We start from the raw sequence: 19,539 nt of genomic DNA on the forward strand, positions 1-19,539 counted from the left end.
CCTTTAAGAAACAGGGGTGTGACTCTTTTCCATAGGACTGGTAACAGTGAAAATTGCACTTTCTTTAAACCTAGGGAAAAATAAAAAAATAACTCCAGGACCTTAAGAGAATGGAGAAATGAGAAACTCAAACAAGTACATATTTAAAAGGTTTATGACAAGTATATTTTATGGTATTTTTTCTCATTCTTTTGCAATTGTTAACTTCTGTAATTTAGCATATTCCTCCTCAAAACAGAAAATGGACATTCTGTTTTAAAGCCAGATTACAAATAAGTATGACTGAAATCATAAAAGAAGATACAGGAGTTTAGTATTCAACAAAGAAAATGTCAGTGTCTGTGAAGTTTTTGTCAATTAAGTTCACTGAGGCTCCTTCAATTAAGTGAAAAACTGAATGTCTGAGAACACTGTGGAAAAACATATATTTAGATTGCCTAAGACTTTATCCTTTTTGACCTGTATTGATCCCAGAAAACAAGATCTCATGTGCTTAAATGCTTGAAAAAACATGTTCAAAATTTGTGGTGAATGCATAAAGAGACAGTGTTTCAAGATTCTCAAGTGTTCATACAGTGTTATTTATGCACTGATATGTGCTATATAAATTAGACTTAATCATATTTAAATGTACTGTCAGAAAAAGCACTTGTCATAATTTTCATTATTTGATCATTTGACGTAAATAATTTCTCAAATATTTCATTGATGACTTATCAAAGGCAGTTAGAGAATAATGGAAATTGCATTTTCCTATTTCTTCGCTAATTGTAGAGTGTTTACAAATTCATTCATACATCATGATCCTCTTTTTTGTTGATTTTATCCTTCTCTGGCAATATGTTGCACAAATCCTTTCAGAAGGGAAGGGGCAGTTCTGTGTTTGATCTGGGAACAGACTGGAAAATAATAGCAACTTAACTATGAAGTAGGCACCAGTACTGTCAAAACTTGGATGCTCATAGCCACCTCTTTAAGCAAACATTAAAATATCCAGCTGAAGTTTGTCTAACCTATGTATCAACTCTTTTAATATTTATGTTGGAACTATTCATGCTACTTCATTTAAAAAGCCAATTTAAAAGATATAAATAAATGGTCAGGAAAATATTCCTCTTTCCTGTAAACTATAGTTGTGTTCGAGGGTGCCAGGATGTAGGAAGAGACAAGAATGTTGACTCCATGTTTCAGAAGGCTGATTTATTATATTAGGATATATATTATATTAAAATGCTATAGTAAAACTATACTAAAAAATGCTATACTAAAACTATACTAAAAAAAAGAAAGAGAAAAGGATCCATTGGAAGGCTAGGAATAACAGGATAGGAATCATAACAAAAGCTCGTGACTCTCAGAGAGTCCGAGCCAGCTGACTGTGATTGGCCATTAATTAGAAACAACCAACATTCACCTGTTGTATTCCACAGCAGCAGATAATTATTGTTTACATTTCTTTCCTGAGCCTCCTCAGCTTCTCAGGAGAAAAAATCCCGGCAAAAGGATTTTTCAGAAAATATCATGGCTACAGTAAACTTCCTAATTAGTTAATAGTCACATTCTAGAATCCACTGATCTATTTTACCTGATAACTTTAGGCTGAGGTATTTAAATTCTGGAAGTACTCATTCTTTCTGTCATTTATAAAGAAGATTGAAACCATGTACTCAGCCATAAGGCAACAATTAAATTGGTAAGCTGTGAGAACTGATGTTATACTTCACCCCAATAGGCAAAGGTAGCCCACATTCTTGTTCACAGATCACTTGGATCTGTGGATTAGGGATCACCTTGAAGTGGATTAGAGTGAATGATCCATGTTTGTATATTGTCGTGGTTTGACCAGGAAGTGAGTCTCTGGAAAGGTTGTGGTCAAACCAATCAGTGGCCAGATCTCGCAGTAACCATTTCGGACCTTTCATGGGGGCCCTGGCATTGTGCCAAGGTCAAACCATGACACATATATATATATATATATATATTTACATACATACATATCTAGGGTTTATTTCAGAACAATTTGGTTGCAATGGATAGCAGATATGCAGCCATTGGGGTTATTATTATCCATAACAATATAGCAATATGAAAACATAAAAATAACACTTAAGAAAACATATAAGGAAAAAAAAATATTGAGGGTAGAAAGAGTCATAACTACCACACACAGAGATTAGACTTGATTGTTGCAGTTTAGATGCTCGTTGGTCATAGCCATGGCCCATTGGAAGTGGGAGAAGCAGCCCACAAAACACAAATTAAAATACATGGAGGCTCTGCTGGAACCTCAGCAGAAGTTCCTCTGCTGAATGCTCAGGTACCTCCCCTAGACAGGGATGGAGCTTTCAGTGTCCAGGTGGAAAGCCTAAGGAATGAGTCTGGAGGCACTTTGGTGGTTTATGACACTCTCTAAAGACATGAGAGCTGCCCTTTCAGTCAGCACAGTGGAGCCAGGAATTCCCCATGAAAGTTTCCCCTGAAAAGGAGAAGGGAGATTTTTAGAACTGAGCAGTTGTGTAAAGGAGGGCAATTAGCATGACAAGAAGCATCCTCTGGTCTTGTAGCTTCCAGGCAGTTACAGTTCACACCCTCTGTCTTACACAAACTAGCCATTACACACCCCAAAACTCACCTCCTTTCCTCTCTGTGTGTGTCTATGTTTGTGCAAACTTGACACCTGACCAACGGCCAAATAGTTTGAGTTGTTAATCATTAGCAGCCCAGTCTCTCACAGCAGGAAATTAAATTTTTTGACAAAAAAAGTAGATCATTAAGGTTCTTTGCTTGGGCAGCAACCAAACGAGGACTTTAGAAACTAAGAGCATAAAGAGGTGGACATTTAAATTCAGGTAGTAAAGTTCTTTCTGGATTAATTTTACTGTCTTTTGTAAGTTAAAGCTCCTTTGAATAACCTCTTAAGTAGACTCTTTCATTTAAGCAGGTTTTTCCATTCCAGCACAGTCTGCATACATGCATAGAGTCTCTATTTGTCCTCCCATTCATATAGCTTACTTTTGTAAGTAAAAATAAAAATTGACCCAACCGTAATAAAAATAAAAACAACAAAAAAAATTATTCGCGTATTACAGTCCCGACAGCCACCAATAAAAAAATGACAGCACAGACCCTGGGGACAGAAGCTGGGTGGATGCAGATCTGGCCTCTATCGCACCAAACCCCCCTACATCTACACTCACTACTTCCCAGAGACAGTTCTTATACTCTTTTTCTTGCCCACAGCATAGTCCTTTTGCTTCCTTTCAAAGTTCATCATATTCATGTTGGTTCCTTTCTTCACTCAAGGCTGCACAAAACCTCATCTGGGAAGAGACAAATGTTCCTCCTCTGATTCCTGGAATCCTGTATTCAGGTGGAAGGTGTTGATGGCCCTGGTTACCTCAGATGTGTATCTTCATGGGCCATCATCACTGGGCATGCCATCATGAACGACCATCTCCTGTGCGGTCGAGTTTCCTTCGTGTGTTAATGCCGAGTTCCCCCCTTGTCAGCCAGCTGAGGTGTCACTTTAGGATTAAATCCTGGCCCCCACTTTTATAGCATGTTTGATACATATATCTATAATCCACTGGCACGAATTTCTATCATATCCCTAACACTTACTCTTTTTTTTCCCTTTTTGAGCAATGTTCTCTTGAAATTCAAAGATGGTTCTAACACAATTATTTTAAAAATAACTACACAACGAACTCAATCAATAAGAATTGATTAAATTTATGCTTCATATTTCATACATACATAGTATATACTCTGAATTTTAGTTATAGTTGCCTGTTTTAAGTACAAAGGAATGAGTAATTGTAAAGATAAGAAAAAGACCTATATGCAACAGTTCATTACATCTTAATTCAGGTATCTAAAACTGGTTGGCTGAATCACACTTTAAAATGCCTATGCTTCTTTATTTAGCATCAAGATAGCTGGAAAGAAAACTCTATGGTTGATGAAAAGCACAGTAAGCAAAACTCAAGGAAGAGAATATGTCAAAGAAAACCTTAAACTTTAACCTTTTGTTTTTGATCTATATGAGTCTCAAAATAGCTTCAGGAGAATTATTGAGACATACATGCCAAATTCCATGCCAATAAAGCAGAAAGACATTCAAAGTGAATTTGAATTAAGACTTAATAGAGCTGAATTAAATAGGCTTTTTGGTTTTGTAAGATTAAAATACATCTTTATAAATGAGTAAGATTTCTATTCATTTCTAGTATTTTCATTATGAGTTTCTACTTTAAACCGCAGTTTGTCTTATTGCCCTTATCAAAAAAATGCATTATTGGGCCTTGGTTCATTATCTACATACCAATTAATTCCTTTCTTGCTTAATTTACTCTTTTTTCCTCTTGACTTCTGCCTCAGTAAATTATCTTCTCTATGGAGAACAGGTGAACAGAAAGTGAAAAAGAATTGGGTATAATAACTAATGAAATTAGTTGCCTGAAATTCTATAAAGCATTGCAGACATCTTCCTTTTTAAAGTAAAACTTAGCATTTTTTTCTTCATTGCCAGTCTCCACAGGATAGATATCAAAGGTCATTAGTTTTTTGCTGTTAAATCTCAAATGGATAGGAAAATATGCTACACTAGTTGCATTCAATCATATTTAAATTAAACTGTTTCCATCCTGATTTTGATTAGTTAATGTATGATGACTTGTAATTATTCATTACTGAAGCATATGATATGCCCATAATGTTAGGTAATATGTAATTATCCAAGTGTTTTAAATTTTTTATAATTTTTTTTTATATGAGTGAATGTATCAGCTCAATTCATACAATTACATAGATTTAGGACTGAATATTTAAGTGTTTTTTATGGTTACAAAAAAGTGTTCTAAAAAAAGTGCTTTTAGTAAAAGTTTTACATACTGACAAAATTAAACTGTTCTTATTTTTATATCACAATTTAATGGTCATAACAAAATAGCAAGAACCATTTTTGTCTCTAGGATTATTAAAAAGTATCAGAAAGAAAAGTATCAGTTGGTCCAATATCTTGCTTTTTCACATATTAATTCTAGCATTATTTCTTAGCAGTTCATTCAGATTTAATTCATCTGCATTTCTTAAATATTTCTTACAAGCGTCTTTCACAGATTTTAATGAAAACAGTTAAGTGGACATTAATGTGCTCCTGAAAGAGATGTCTGCCTGTGGATAGCACAGTTCTCTCAGTATATTTTTGATAGACTTTTGGTACTTAATTCAAATAAAATTTCTTAGTCAGGTGAAAATAATTTGCAAGTTAATTAGATGTTAATTTATATATCACATCATCAGCTGGGAAAGAAACAAACTACTGAGCTTTTTCAAAATGTGAAACAAATGTATTGGTCTAGAAGCAGAGTCTGTAAAGTTAAATTCACTGCTTTTCACCAACAGATTTATCTTGTTCAGGAGTAGGATCAATCACTCCAATCTATTGACTTCCACTTAAACAAGTATCCTCATGCTTTATTGAGCAATTAGCCACCAAAACAGTGGAAGGCTACCTTGTTTACTAAGAATGGTTCATTTGAGTCATGCTGAGAAGAGCCCTAATTATCTATCTTTGAATATAATTTAATTAAAAAGAGGATATTTGAAGTGATTATATATATTGAATTTAATATACTCTAGTTTGAAAGCAGCTGGAAGCTGATTGTATTTCTCCAAGTCTCTGTCTTCTATTTTTTCAGTTTTATTTACAGATTGTCTTCTACTGCAAATTAACATATTTTTGGTAACACTGTGAAGATACAGGACAGTAAGGTGGTTTATTCCTAGTAAGTTTATCTATGAATGTTCTAGATCATAAAGCTGTTTATTAATATTAAATACAAGCGAAACATCTAAAAATACATCTGGTTAAGCCTAAGTGACATGTTAGGTAACCAAGGAAAATTAAATAAGACCTTTAAAGCTTTCAACAATGGTGGCTGCTTGGCTGAATCACACAATATTTTCATAAACATTCTTTTGCACACAGCTAAACAAAAGCTAAAACGAACAGATTTCCATCACTATTAGTGACTTTTAAGTCACTCTAAGTTACTGTTAGCCATCTGATTGTTAGATAGTTGTTGTTACAGTTAAAGAAGGCTGATAAAGTTCCAGGCAGGTCAAGCTCAGATAAATCCTATAAATCTTGAGGCCTCTGTGGTTACCTCAGCACACTATCTCTTACAAGCAATAGCAGCACCATATCTCCCAGGCTACAGGGCTATATGCAGTACTTGCTTGGAAGGAGCTGACATAGGACTTTATAAATTTTACCCTAAGCAGATCAAAACACTCCAACAGAAGAATCTAGTGGCACACTTTTTCATGGAACCCTTTAACTCTTAATTTATTTTGGCTATGGTTAAGGTTAATGTATTCAGAAGCTGGTGGTAATGTCCTTGTAGAACTTAGAACTGAAAAGCACCATGAGTCCACCAATAGTCATCATTTCTTTATCATCTAAATTAGCCTTGATATCAAGTAACATGTGCTGATATAGTACTTATGGCTCAAAAAAGATCTACTAGAACTTTAAAAGGCAGAGAAAAATAGGTAATTGTCGATTCTTCATTTCTTTTTTTCCTCTGTCAAGGTCGGCATTAAATGCTTGAGACAGTATTTCTTGTTTGGACTCAGATGTTTATTAGTTCTTATCTATATTGCAGGCCTATGAAGCATGAGTTCTACAGCACTTCACTCTAACAAACTACAAAATGGAGCTGTATCTCTGTCTCTACAAGCTCTTTTAAGGATAAATTTTCCAATTAAGATATGACACCGAAATTACTTTTAACCCAATAACCAGTCACCTATGACCACAATGCAGACTTTTCTATCCAATCACACAATAACACCCAAACCCATGAAGACAAAGGGGAAGAAGGACTAGCAACCACCCTAAAACCTCCATCTTAGGTTTATATATATTACTATATTCCAAAACCTTAAGATTTAAGTCTTCCACCATGTGATATTACACACTTCTATTCAAACTACATACCTGTCGGGGCATACCCATAATCCCAGTTCTATCATTCAATTTTGGAAGCCTTCTGAAGGCCTCAGGTCGAAGGCAGTGTTCTCTTGGGGGTCAATGCCTGTTAGCAGAGAAAGCCTAAAATTCTCAGTAACCAGGGCTCCAACAGGTGATTCCATGAAAGGAGTGAATAAACAAGCTGGTCTGATAAGGAGGAAATATAAGGGAAAAATAACTGTGATATATAAAAATCATTATAATCATAACATTTTCCAGGGAGAGAGCTGTCTTTTCAAATATGAGAAAAATTGTTGAATGCTACCTGAAAGAAGCAGGAAGCAGGTTGAGGCCAGAAAAATGAAATTATTCTGTGAAATAACAGGTAAAGGTCATCTAAGCAGCAGTTTGTCATGTTGTTTCTGCTGAGGTTTGGTCAGGGTGACACTGGGACAAACAATAGAAGAGAAATACACTGAGAAGTACACTGATGGCTCCAAAATGCATTTAAGAAAACAAAACTCAGGTCTTCTCATTGAAATTTATTCTTTTACCTCAGCATCTATTTTTACAGCAGTAGACAGGAGGATTTGAATGAGGCTGGTTTCTCCTCTGATTAGAGAGACTTTTTATATAGTTTTATGTTTTCTTGCAGAGTTTCTAGTAGCTTGCTCTAGGCTGTGTCCTGCTTAATATAAGAATTGTTATGAGATTGAGGTACTTAGGTAATGTATCTTTCATTTTTGGGTTTTGTTTGAAAGTCAGACACCAGAAAGTATTGCAAGTATGCACCAAAGCTATATTTACATAAAGAGTCAAATGAACATTGAGGTAGTGGGTATTTTCAGTCCAGCTGTGAATATGCTAATAAAATATATTGTTGATTTGGTTTCTTTATCTATTAATTTAAATAAAATTTCAATTTTTTAAAATTTTGCCCCAAAAAGGAGGGGAGAGTTTATTAAGTAAGCTTGAAATAGGTGGGGAAAAGAAAAGAAAAATATAGCTGCACTGACATTGAATGAAATTTTTTTCTATGGATTTCAATAACTACCTCAAGAGAGGGTTTAGAATAACTGTGTTAAGAGGTTATCAGTGAATTTAGCTTTTGATATTTAATTTTCGGTGTTCAGCTGCATATTCTTCATTCTTTTAATGTACAGAGCTCTTAGCAGTGATACCAGTGGGCACTTTACAGACAGCATAAAGCTGTGTATGATAGAGGTTCACATTGTGCACAAAATATCTATCACACATAGCAGAAAAAAAAGCAGGTGTCAAGGGCTTGCACACAAAAAGCATAGTATGCTTATTTGTATGCTGAGATCCAAACAGACTCTTTGCCAGGTTGACAGTTATTTCCTTACAGTCCTGATGGGGATCCAAACTTAGGAGGTAACTAAACAGTCACATCTATGATGAAAATGATCTGGTGTTAAAAATTTTCAGTAAAAACATCTCTGAAGTAAAGACATACTTGTCTCATGTGCCTAAGGGAAGCCTGACAATTTAGTATTTTTATTTTCCTTTCCCCTACTCTTCCACTTATTTCCCTTTTTCTTCTCTCCCTTCTCTTCTCTTCTCTCACCCTCTCCTGCCTCGTGAGAAAAAGTTTTCTTGGTTGGAGTGGGTTTTGTTTTTTTTTTTTTAATAAACATGGGTAAGAAGCTCACATAGAAAGAAAAAGAACTTGACTTCTGTGGAGAATGCTACTTTTTTTTTTTCCCAAAGGACTTCAAAATGTTTTTAAAAGAAACATTCAAATATGTACTGTTGTAAGAAAAAATATTTTCATTTTATAGAAGTATCTATGGAAGTATTTTATGTCACCCAGTCCACAACAGTCTAAGTCTATGTGAACATTGTTAAAATGCTATTTTGCTAAACATATTTATAGAACTGAGGAAAGAACTTTGTAATTTATTTTATCAGTGTTGAGATAAAAATATGGAGCAAATCTAAATATCAACCTTGATCTTCTAACAGAAAGGTCTAACATTCAAAGCAGATACATCTGACATCTGCACATGATTTTCCATGCTTTAATTTCCTGATATATTTCTCTTCAAAGGCAGATGAGAATTTTTTTCAAAGACAGAAAAGCATTTTTTTCATTTTATTTCAACTTATTAGAAAACTGAAAAGAAGTGTACAACAGGCACAATGTTTTTCTAGCCCTCTCTTCTTTTGAAGACATTCTGAAAAATATGTTACTTTTGCATATATATTTTTCCTCCCCACCATTGATTTACAACAACTTATTCCACATTACTGCTTTTCTACATACATACCTCATTGTAATCCATTATAGAAATGTACATGCTATAGGTGTTATAGTCTGATGCTTTTTTTCCTTTTATTTGAAGAATGGTGAATCTTCCCACATCTAATAACACCTGAAAGGTAAATCAGCAATCGCAAGTTAATAGCTGCTAAGTGCAAACTTCTACAAAATGCAATTACTAGAGTTCAAAGTCTGCTCTTCTTGCTTCCAGTGAATCATAAGTTATTCATGATATTTCTCTGTGAGATATTCATGCTGGTCATGTTGTGAAGATAATGTACTTTTATTCACAGAATTTTCAGCTGTCTTTTTGCTCTCCCTTTGAGTCAATCCTTTGAAGTCACAGGAACACTTCTATTAAACTTGTCATTGGATCACAGCTTCTGTGAGGGAAAATCACAATAGAATAGAACAAAGACAAATACACTGGCATTGAGTGCTTTTTGAGACATAAACCAGAAAAGATTACTACATGCACATGATAATTCTGCCATTGAAATAATCCCCTAGTATTACAGCAAATAGTAATTTTAATTACATGTTTATCACTGGTGTATTCTTTCTCAATTTCTTTCAGATTTCAAAGGTGATTTGTATGAAGTAAAATACGAATCAGTCTTTAATACCCTAATTTCAATTCTGTTAATTTACTAAATCAAATATCTGGATAAAATGTACAAAGCACCTTGATCTTCCCATGCAAATCAAAACATTAACCTCTGTGCTATGAGATAAAAATATTGCCACATTTCCCACATTGCAGAGGCATCAGAACAACAGAAATTGAATCTCCTTTTATGTAGGCAAGACATGCATTTTTCCTTTTCATTAAAGAGAAATCCCAAGACACCTGAACTTCTGACTTATATTCCCAAAATAAAGGATTAATTTGCATGGCCTAAATGAAGCTTTGGGGGGTGAAATGCACAAAGATTCAAAATGATTATAGATTCCTGAAACTAGTTTAGGTTGAAACATTTGTTAACATTGAGACAGAAGTGAGAAAGGGTACATTTCAGAAATTATCAGAAAATATAGACACACTGGGGCACCCAGAGATGAAGGTATGTGAAACATGCTGGAGGGAGTAAATAAGACTCCTGGAAAGAACAACAGAAAAAACAGGCTTGGAAATATTGGCAGAAATTTAAAGACGGATATGATATAAATATGTTTAGTCTTCCACTAATACCCTTATGTTTGAAATTATTACTCAAGGTTAACAATTAAGAGTCAATGGGAAGTGCATTATCTGCTTCATGACAATTCTAACATCTCTTCAAAAAGTTTTGGAAGAAAAAATAGCTGAATACAGGAAAGTAGCTGACTGCTAGGCTTTATAGTCTAAAACAAGGTGGTCACATTTAGCATACATTTAGCAACTACTGTTTTTATATTAGAGTATGAATTTTAGCTGTTTCTTGTAAAGAAATGAACCAACTCACAGCAAAGCTGATATATTCAACAAAGTAGATAAAAATGCAGTTAATATCACCAGATCCTATTGTAGAGGAATATTCACCAACTAAGATGGCTAACTAAGGTAAATTTTGCTATTTGATGCTCTAGAAAAAGTCAGAAATCCATTATGGTCCTTGCATACTTTTAAAAATTCCTGTTTGGACCCCATCCTCTGAGTCCTTCATTCTAGAGCCCATCTCAGCAAACTGGCCAGCCTACTGCCAAAGATTTTCTTGGTCTTTTCATAAGATGGCTCCATCACTCTCTAATAGGCTGCAATCATTTTAACAACTTAAATGAAAATTTCATATTGTTTCAGACCTTGTGGATTCATGTCAGTTGGAGATTCCGCTTAATATCATCAAATCCATCCATTAACCTAACGTTGCCAAATTCACTACTAAACCACACCCTAAGCACCACATCTATTTTTAAATGCCTCCAGGGATGGTGGCTTTACAACTTCCCTGGACAGCTTGTTCCTCTGCATGATGACTCTTTCAGTGAATAAATTTTCCCTGATACCCAATTTAAACCTCTCCTGGCACAACCTGAACTTGTTTCCTTTTGAGCTATTACTTGTTACTTGGAAGAGGAGACTGATGTCTAATTCTCTACCACCTCTTTAAGGTATAGAGAGCAGTAACGTCCACACGAGCCTTTTCTCCTCCAGACTAAACAACCCAGGTCCCTTAGCTGCTCCTCATAAGTAGGAATTCTTTGTTTTTCAGGAAAATTGTGCCACATCAATCATTTATGGAAATGCAAACATGCAGTATTTTAATAATGTTGCTTTCTTTTCATTTTCTTTACCACTCTATTTTACTCTCCCCTCCCTTTCTCATCTATGCCAAAATATATAAATAATTAAAAATATGTGAATAATCTAAACAAATTTCAAGTATTACATTTTGCTTCAACTGTCATCTTCAGACTCAGGAAACATGAAAATTAAATGTTCAAAAAGCATTTTTCTAGAGGACCTTAGCCTCAATTTTTCACTCGTCTGGAGGTATTATTACTTTTATAATTCAAGGGAGAAAAAGAAGGACAAAAGGAGAAGTGAAGAGTGATATGAGGAAGGGGGATAAGAAGTAGAGAGTGGAGAGGGAGAAGAAATGCAAGAAGGAGACCAAAGGAACCAATAGAACTTCATTATCTTAACTGAAGTATTCTACAAGTACTATTCTACAAGTACTTTTGTCTTTCCTTTAATTTTTTTTTTCACGTTCCTTAGATACATACGTATCTAACAGATCAAGACTGTGACCATCCCTTCAAAAAATGGACATTGACATTGCAACAGTCAAGTCTTTGCCTTGGATCCGTGAGAGATGGTATTTTTCTACTCTTATCCTTTCTTTCTTTCTTTCTTTCTCTTTCTTTCTTTCTTTCTTTCTTTCTTTCTTTCTTTCTTTCTTTCTTTCTTTCTTTCTTTCTTTCTTTCTTTCTTTCCTCTTTTCTTATACAATTCTGGAAGTATTGTTTTTATGCTTTTATATTGCTATTTTTCTCTAGACAATAACAAAAATGGCTACATACCTCCTTTCCATTGCAACCAAATTATTCTAAAAAAGCTCCCTATATATATATTTATAAACACTGATCATTCAGTGTCATTTTGTTCCAACCTACCCCAAGGGATGTTTGAACAAGAACCTGGGTTACCATTGCCTTCATGGGCAGGTTGTAAGAGCCTCTGTGGCACTTCATTGAAAATCTCCCCTGCCCTTGCTTGCAATTCATTTGGAGAGATGAAAGCTAACTTCTACATCTGCTTATGCTGCTCCAGGCGCACCTCCACATTTTGGCGGGCAAATCCCAGGTGTAAGGATCTGCTTCAAAAAGCATATATCAACCCCCTCATCTCTCATTTGGGTGATCCATTATGTATTTGAAGTGTCATGGGTTCTATAAATGCTACATACCAATTCTAGCAGCACGCAGGATTTTGAAAGATGAAAGCAAAAATACTAAGCAGAGAACAGAGTGATGAAGAATGATAATGTACATTTAGTGATTGCATTTCTATGCTAAAGTAAGCCTCTCCTGGGCTAACTTGTTATGCAGCTATTTCCCCTTTGGCTGACAGAGTACATCTGTTTCTGTTAGTCTTCTTATTGTGCACAGTGTATTTACAAACCAAGCAATTAGAAAGGAGAATTTTTTTTTTCTTAATGTGCTTCTGCTGTGATGACTTGCTATTGAAATAAGATATTTTGCAATCAATAGGTAATTCTAAAATTATAACGAAGAAAAACAAACGCACATTCCCTCTCTGCATGTAATTAGTATGAATCTTGCATCTTTCAACAAGAAAGACACCCTCCATAATACACATTCTAACTACAAATTAATCCAATAGCTAAGCAAAATATAAGTTGCCAAATGAGATCACCCTTGATAATAAAATTATTTTTCTTGAAGCTGTTATTTGTAAAACTCTTTTTGCCTACGGGTATTGTAGTGAGTGTGTTAAATAATGATTGTTTTGATTTCTGCTTGTTAAAGAGAATATACACTTTTAATTCATAAACAGACCTCACTTCATTTGTTCCAGCCTTTTTCACTACAATTATGCTCCTATAATTTCATCTGTTTGAGGCTAGTCTGTATGACCATGTGAAAGATGGTCTAAGAGTTAGTACCCTTTCTATATAGCCAAGTAACTCTCTATTTGATGAAGTGTAACCATCCGTTTTACTGGTAGCTCTCTTACTGATGGTGTTGGTAGGATTTTGATTCTTACTCTTGAATTTTCAAATAGTTCAAGTTTGCCTCATTTAAGTCTTCATTTTGCATTTTTGTAAATGCTTTTTTGGCTTAAGGGAAAAAAGGGTTTTAATGATTTTTATTGTAGTATCTTTTTTCTTTTCTTCTAAGTGATCAGACAACAAAGTGGCTATTGCAACAATCGTAGACTCGATCACATTACATTGATAGATATGAAATGTGGTTGGTAATGTTTTTGAGCTCAAGACAATTTTTGGTTATGGAAAGGACTGGTAAGACTTTTTAGACAGAGCTTTAATTTGTGTATATTAAAATAATGTGTATGAATCATTAGAAAAATAGTCTTCATGGCACGATTCTTTTTTATTGTGAGACAGGCATTTCTGCAAGTGAGGCGAATGTCTGTCTACTTCTGTGGGTTGACTGTAGCATCTACAAACTTAACTGATGTTCTTATCAGTTTGATGATGTGTCATTCCAGATGGCTAACAACATGTAATACCTACTAATATTCAAGGTAATGTTTATTCATTAAATGTATGCAGTTGCCAAAATAGTAACTCTTCCATGATATTGCATGGGCAATATTTCATTTATCAATTTACACATTTGGCTAAAAATTGAACAAAGTGTATGAAACTGGCATAAAAATGCATAAAATTGTATAAAAGTATAAGAATGGTATAAAATTGAATAAAGTATTTTAAACTGGTTGGGATGGAATCAGGTAATATAAGAAATAACAGGAAAAAGGTAAGCTTCCTTATTAAGATAATTCAGATTTATTATTGCTGCATACTATACTAATTTGCCATATCTGCTGACATATGTATCATTAATTATGATATCAACGTGAAGTAATAGAAGCCAGGCAGAAAATCTGCAAGTTCATCTGCTAATGACATGTGTTTTATAAATACAAAAGAATATAATGTCTCCAACATATTGCAAATACTTAATAAATAATTGGACAAGACAAACACACTTAGAAAGATGTCTACATTTCTGACATAAAATCATTCCTTTTTCAGTTTTATCCTAAATGAATATACAACAATGCATTTGAATTAGACTGTAAGATGTTGCCTATTAGCTACTTAGACACAGATGGATATACATAAGAATCATTATTCAACTGAAGTAGACAGATTTTTGTTTTTACAAAGCTATTTTTACATTGTAAAATTGCTTCAGAGCAAACAGGCATTCTAAAGCTGAATAATATTTAAAAAAATGGGAAAATGGAAATAATTACTTGAGAAGTTTATTCAGGTGCTAGATTACTGGAATGTGCACACTGGGCAAAATGTTGCTGTAATGAGTCTATGGGAAATGCTGCAGTGCATTTCACCATGAATTATTGTACATACTGAAGATAGCTGTATGGGAGGTACACTCTACAGATTTTGTTCAATGCATTTGCCCTCATCAACTAAAACAGCTATGCAGCACCTTAGAGTCACTACTGTTGTGTAAATATCTGCATTAAAATAATATAGATGAATCTTTGTGTTTTTCTCAGAAGAATTTGGGTTATTTGGCTGATGCTATAAGGGCCCAAACAGTCACAATTATATTACAGTTATAAAATATTTAAAATTTTATTGTTGTTGTTATTAATATTATCATCCAGAGGGACTGGATAAGCTCAAGAACTGAGTTCATATGAACCTCATGAGGTTCAACAAGGCCAAGTGTAAGGTACTTCACCAGAACCAGGGCAATCCCCAGTGTCAATATGAGAAGGATAATGAAGGAATGGAGCACATCCCTGCCAAGAAGGACATGGGGACTCAGGTGAATGAAAAATGGGATACAAGCAGGCAATATGTTCTTAGAGCCCAGAAGTCCAATTTTATTTTGGTCTACATCAAAAGACACATGACCAAAAAACCAAGGGAGGTGATCCTGCCCCACTGTTCCCCTCTGGTAAAACCCTATCTGAAGTACCATGTCCAGCTCTGAGATAAGCTCAGCACAGGAGAGACATGGAGCTGTTGGAGCAGTTCTAGAGGAGGGCCACAAAAATTATCAGGAACACCCTCATATGAAGAAGGTCTGAGAGAGCTGGGGTTCTTTATGAGAACAGAAGGCTCCAGGGAGACCTCATTGTGACCTTTCAATACTAAATGGGGTCTTATAAGGAAAATGGGGACAGACTTTTAGCAGGGCCCATTGTAATAGAACAAGAGGAAATCATAGAATCATAGCACAGAAAGGTTAAAAATCTCATCATCCAAAGTTCCAACAATATAATTGTTTGTTTTGGAAAGGAGCTTTAGATCACCTTGCTCCAAACTCTCTGCCATGAGCAGGAACACCTTTAAGTAAGCCATGTTGCTCAAAGCCCTATCCAACCTGCTCCTGACCACTTCCAGGGACTGGGTATCCACAGCTTTTCTGGGAAACCTGTTGTGGTGCTGCACCACCTTCACAGTAAAAAATTCCTTCCTAATATCTACTGTAAACCTACTGAATGAACTAAACCGGACACCTGGATGAACTTCAAGCAGGAGCCATAGTTTTGTCTGCAGTTTCTGTCCCCATCTCCATCCCTCTTTGTGGCCCTGTGTCTGTTTGCTCCTGTTAGGAGTCCCTTGACTGGGCCCCACACCAGAACTTTCAGGAGCTCAATAACCCCCCACAACCTGGGCCCCTCATGAGCCAGATGCTGGCAGGACACTATATGTAACCACAGTACAGAGAGAAGAGGAGGGAGTGTCACTGAGAAGGAAATATTGAAGTGAGAATAATGGAACAATAGAGGAATTTCAGAAAGCAATTTGCTTTGTGGGGAACTTCAACAGAATTTTTTAGTGGGTAAAACACCTCTGGGGACCAAATGTCTGAAAATGTCTGTTCAAGCTTCTGTAGTATGTTCATCACCTTACTGACTGAAAGAAAGATTAATCATCACCTTGTCAAGGTATAAAATGAGAGTTCCTCTAGATCAAGACTTTTCTTTCTATCTGGATTTAAAAAAAATATATGTAGACACTAAAGCATACATGGAGAAAGAGATACTGTTGCTCTTAGTGGGAGAAAACATAAAAAAAATATTTTTAATAGTATTAGTAGAGAATGAAAACTATAAAAGTGTGGTAAAATAAAAATATGATACTGAAGAGATAAACAGAGCTGACGAGAAAAAAAAAGAAAAATACCAGAATTGAGGATTCATCTTTACCAAGCTATTGCAACAAAAATATCATTATAATATCGCATCACACAGTCTGCAAATGCCCATCTCCTAACAGCACACACACACAAAATGTGAAAGTTTTACTCCTGCTGCTCATAGTGAATTGCAGTGATTTGAGAACACATTCTTATTTGAAAATACTATGAGTAATCTTCGACATGTATTTCTGACAAATACAAAAGTTAAGGAAATCTCGTTCAATTAGAAATGGCTTACAGTATGTTTTCATTTGAAGTGTTTCAGAAAAATGATGCTAATAGTGCAATGATTTGTACTTTCTTGAGAGGCAAAGATTGCAGCAATGCAGATTTTGTAAAACGTATGAGACAACAAATTGTTCTTACATTGTAGTAACATTATTATGGAGATTGGTGATCTCTGTGATTAAGGAGGTCTCCATGTTTCCAGATAGAGCTTTATTTTAGAGTTAAGAATTCACCCTTAAAAATTGCTTTGTCTTGGTAATAGCAAGCTATAATCTAAATGCAAAGGACAAGTGTTTTTTTAGGTTTGAAGGAAATATGAAAAATTCATATGTTTTACATTTTTGTTGTAAAATTACTATTTGAAATATTGTTCTAAAAGGTGGCATTTGCCATTCTACTTAGCAATTAAGAAATACAAGGTTACATGTTGGAGTGGTCTAGCACTGTGGATCTGGTTATATTTTTCTGAAAACAGACAGGAAATCTTTAAAAATATATTTGCAATTAAAATAATAAGGCAATTTAATAAAAAATGTTACCATCATATTGAACAGCTTTGTATCTTAACCTAGTACTTTGATGCCAGATTTCCTCAGAGAAACAAGACTTAAATGGTTTGGGGTTTTTCTTCTGTACTAAAGAGACCAAAATTATATGAAACATACATGTTCTCATGTTTTACATGCTCACTCACACACCTAAGAGACTTATGTGCGAACATAAAAAACAGCCGTCTTGCTCATGGCAAAGTAGTGTGAGCAATTTTTCTCAGCAGTATTTTAAATGAAGGACCCTGCAGAATAATATCCATAAAGCATTCATACACTTGGTATGTAATCAATAAAATGCAAGTAAAACTCTGATATTCCACTTCTGCAAGGAATTCCAAAGGGGAAAGAGCTCCAAGAAAGGAGAGTATACTGCTGACATAAAGTGGAAAGGAGGGGAACTAAACAAAAAATAACAATATCATGTTCTGTTATGTATGAGAGAAAATTCTCATAAGATAATCATGGAATAAACTTGAAAATTAAAAGGTGGTTTTTTGCCTTTTTTTTTGATTACCCAGCTATGGGTAACTCTCCCTAGGGTAAGTGTTCATTCTAAAGTAAGGCTCAAAATTCCATGGTTAGCACAAATTACAGCCTAGAAAGTACAGGAAGAGGACACTAATCTTTGTGTAATGAAGAGATAGAAGCAGCTGCTGAATAGTTTTTTTTTACCAGGTAAGAAATATGAGAAGCTGTTTGAGAATCCCCAATCCACAGTAGACTACAGTAGATTGTGTGTACTAGAAATAACCTTTTTTTTGTAGGTGGTAGGTCATATACTGGACCTTAGCAGTGCTCCTGTGATTAGACATAAGAGAGAGCAGTGTGAGCAGCTCTTGGCATGACTGGAGAGCAGAGCTTGGAACAGCAAAAGGCAGAATAAAAAGTATCAAGGAACATAGCAAAGCTTAAAAGGATGACCATTGCATCATTCAGTAGAACCTGTTGATCACACAAAGTCATTTTTTTCTTAGATGAGGCTTTGGTTATGATTATGATTATTAATAATATTATCCTTACTATTGTTTTCGGTTTATTGCAACAAGACAAAATGAAAAAGTCCTGCCAAACCTTGAAGGTGACCCTATTTTCAGGCAAAGAAGCTAACTGTAGTTGTTTTAGATATTGTATTCTGATTTGGTCCATTACCTTAGTCATGTTTTCTTTCTTTAAAAAACTTGGGTGAAGCTCCAAACCTTGTGAAAATTAGACCAAAATTCTTAATGATCAGATCATGGTTATGAGTGAAGAAATTTTTGTTATTTTTCTCATGTTTTTGGATATAAAATCAAGCCAGTGTTTTAAAGCTGGACCTGGATAGTGTTAGCTGGTGAAGCTGGTGTTAGCTGTCAATTTTTGGCAGTGTGGTCACATAATCAAGATCTACAGCCACAAATCTGAGCTGCAAAGTCATGGAAGTAGTCCAGTGAGGTGACTAGCTCACACTAAATGCGCAGCTAAATTGATGGATGAGTGCTGATCAGTGAGAAATTAATCTGGTGTGGATTCAAGTGTGATGCCAATGTACATGTTGAAGGCAGTCCTAGATGCATCATGCTAACAAAAAAGAAATTTGTTGTCTTAGGTTTCACCAATGGCAAGTCTATACTATGCTCCATAATCTACCTCAGTACTCAAAAGTAAACCTGAGCTTGATTTGACTCATATACCCAAAGCAAACCTGAGCTTGATCTACATTTCCCCATGGAAGAAAAAATACTTTTCAGCTAAAATCACGACTTACTTGTGACATGAACTATTTTTTCTGTCATCTGAAGGTGCTGTGCCACACTTCCTGTTTTAAAAAACATTCTTGTAAGTATATTTTAATGTGGAGGACTTTTTCATCCAAAATTCAATGTTATCTATGAAAATTTATGTTTTCCTTGAAATCAAATTATCTTTAAATAAAACATGTCAATTTAATTTTAATTTCTGTTTCTGGTTGTTTGTTGTTTTTTTTTAATAGTCCCCATATTGCTCAAACACAAATAATACCTACTGAGAACAATGTAATGTAGAAAGCATCAGACAGACTTCAAGCAAAATACAATTCAAGTCTTGTTTTAGTCAAATTATTAGTACAGGCATCTATTTAGGAAAGGCACCATAGAACACCAAGA

Source organism: Passer montanus, unplaced genomic scaffold (assembly GCF_014805655.1).
Source record: "Passer montanus isolate IOZ18808 unplaced genomic scaffold, ASM1480565v1 scaffold92, whole genome shotgun sequence".
Taxonomy (NCBI): domain Eukaryota; kingdom Metazoa; phylum Chordata; class Aves; order Passeriformes; family Passeridae; genus Passer; species Passer montanus.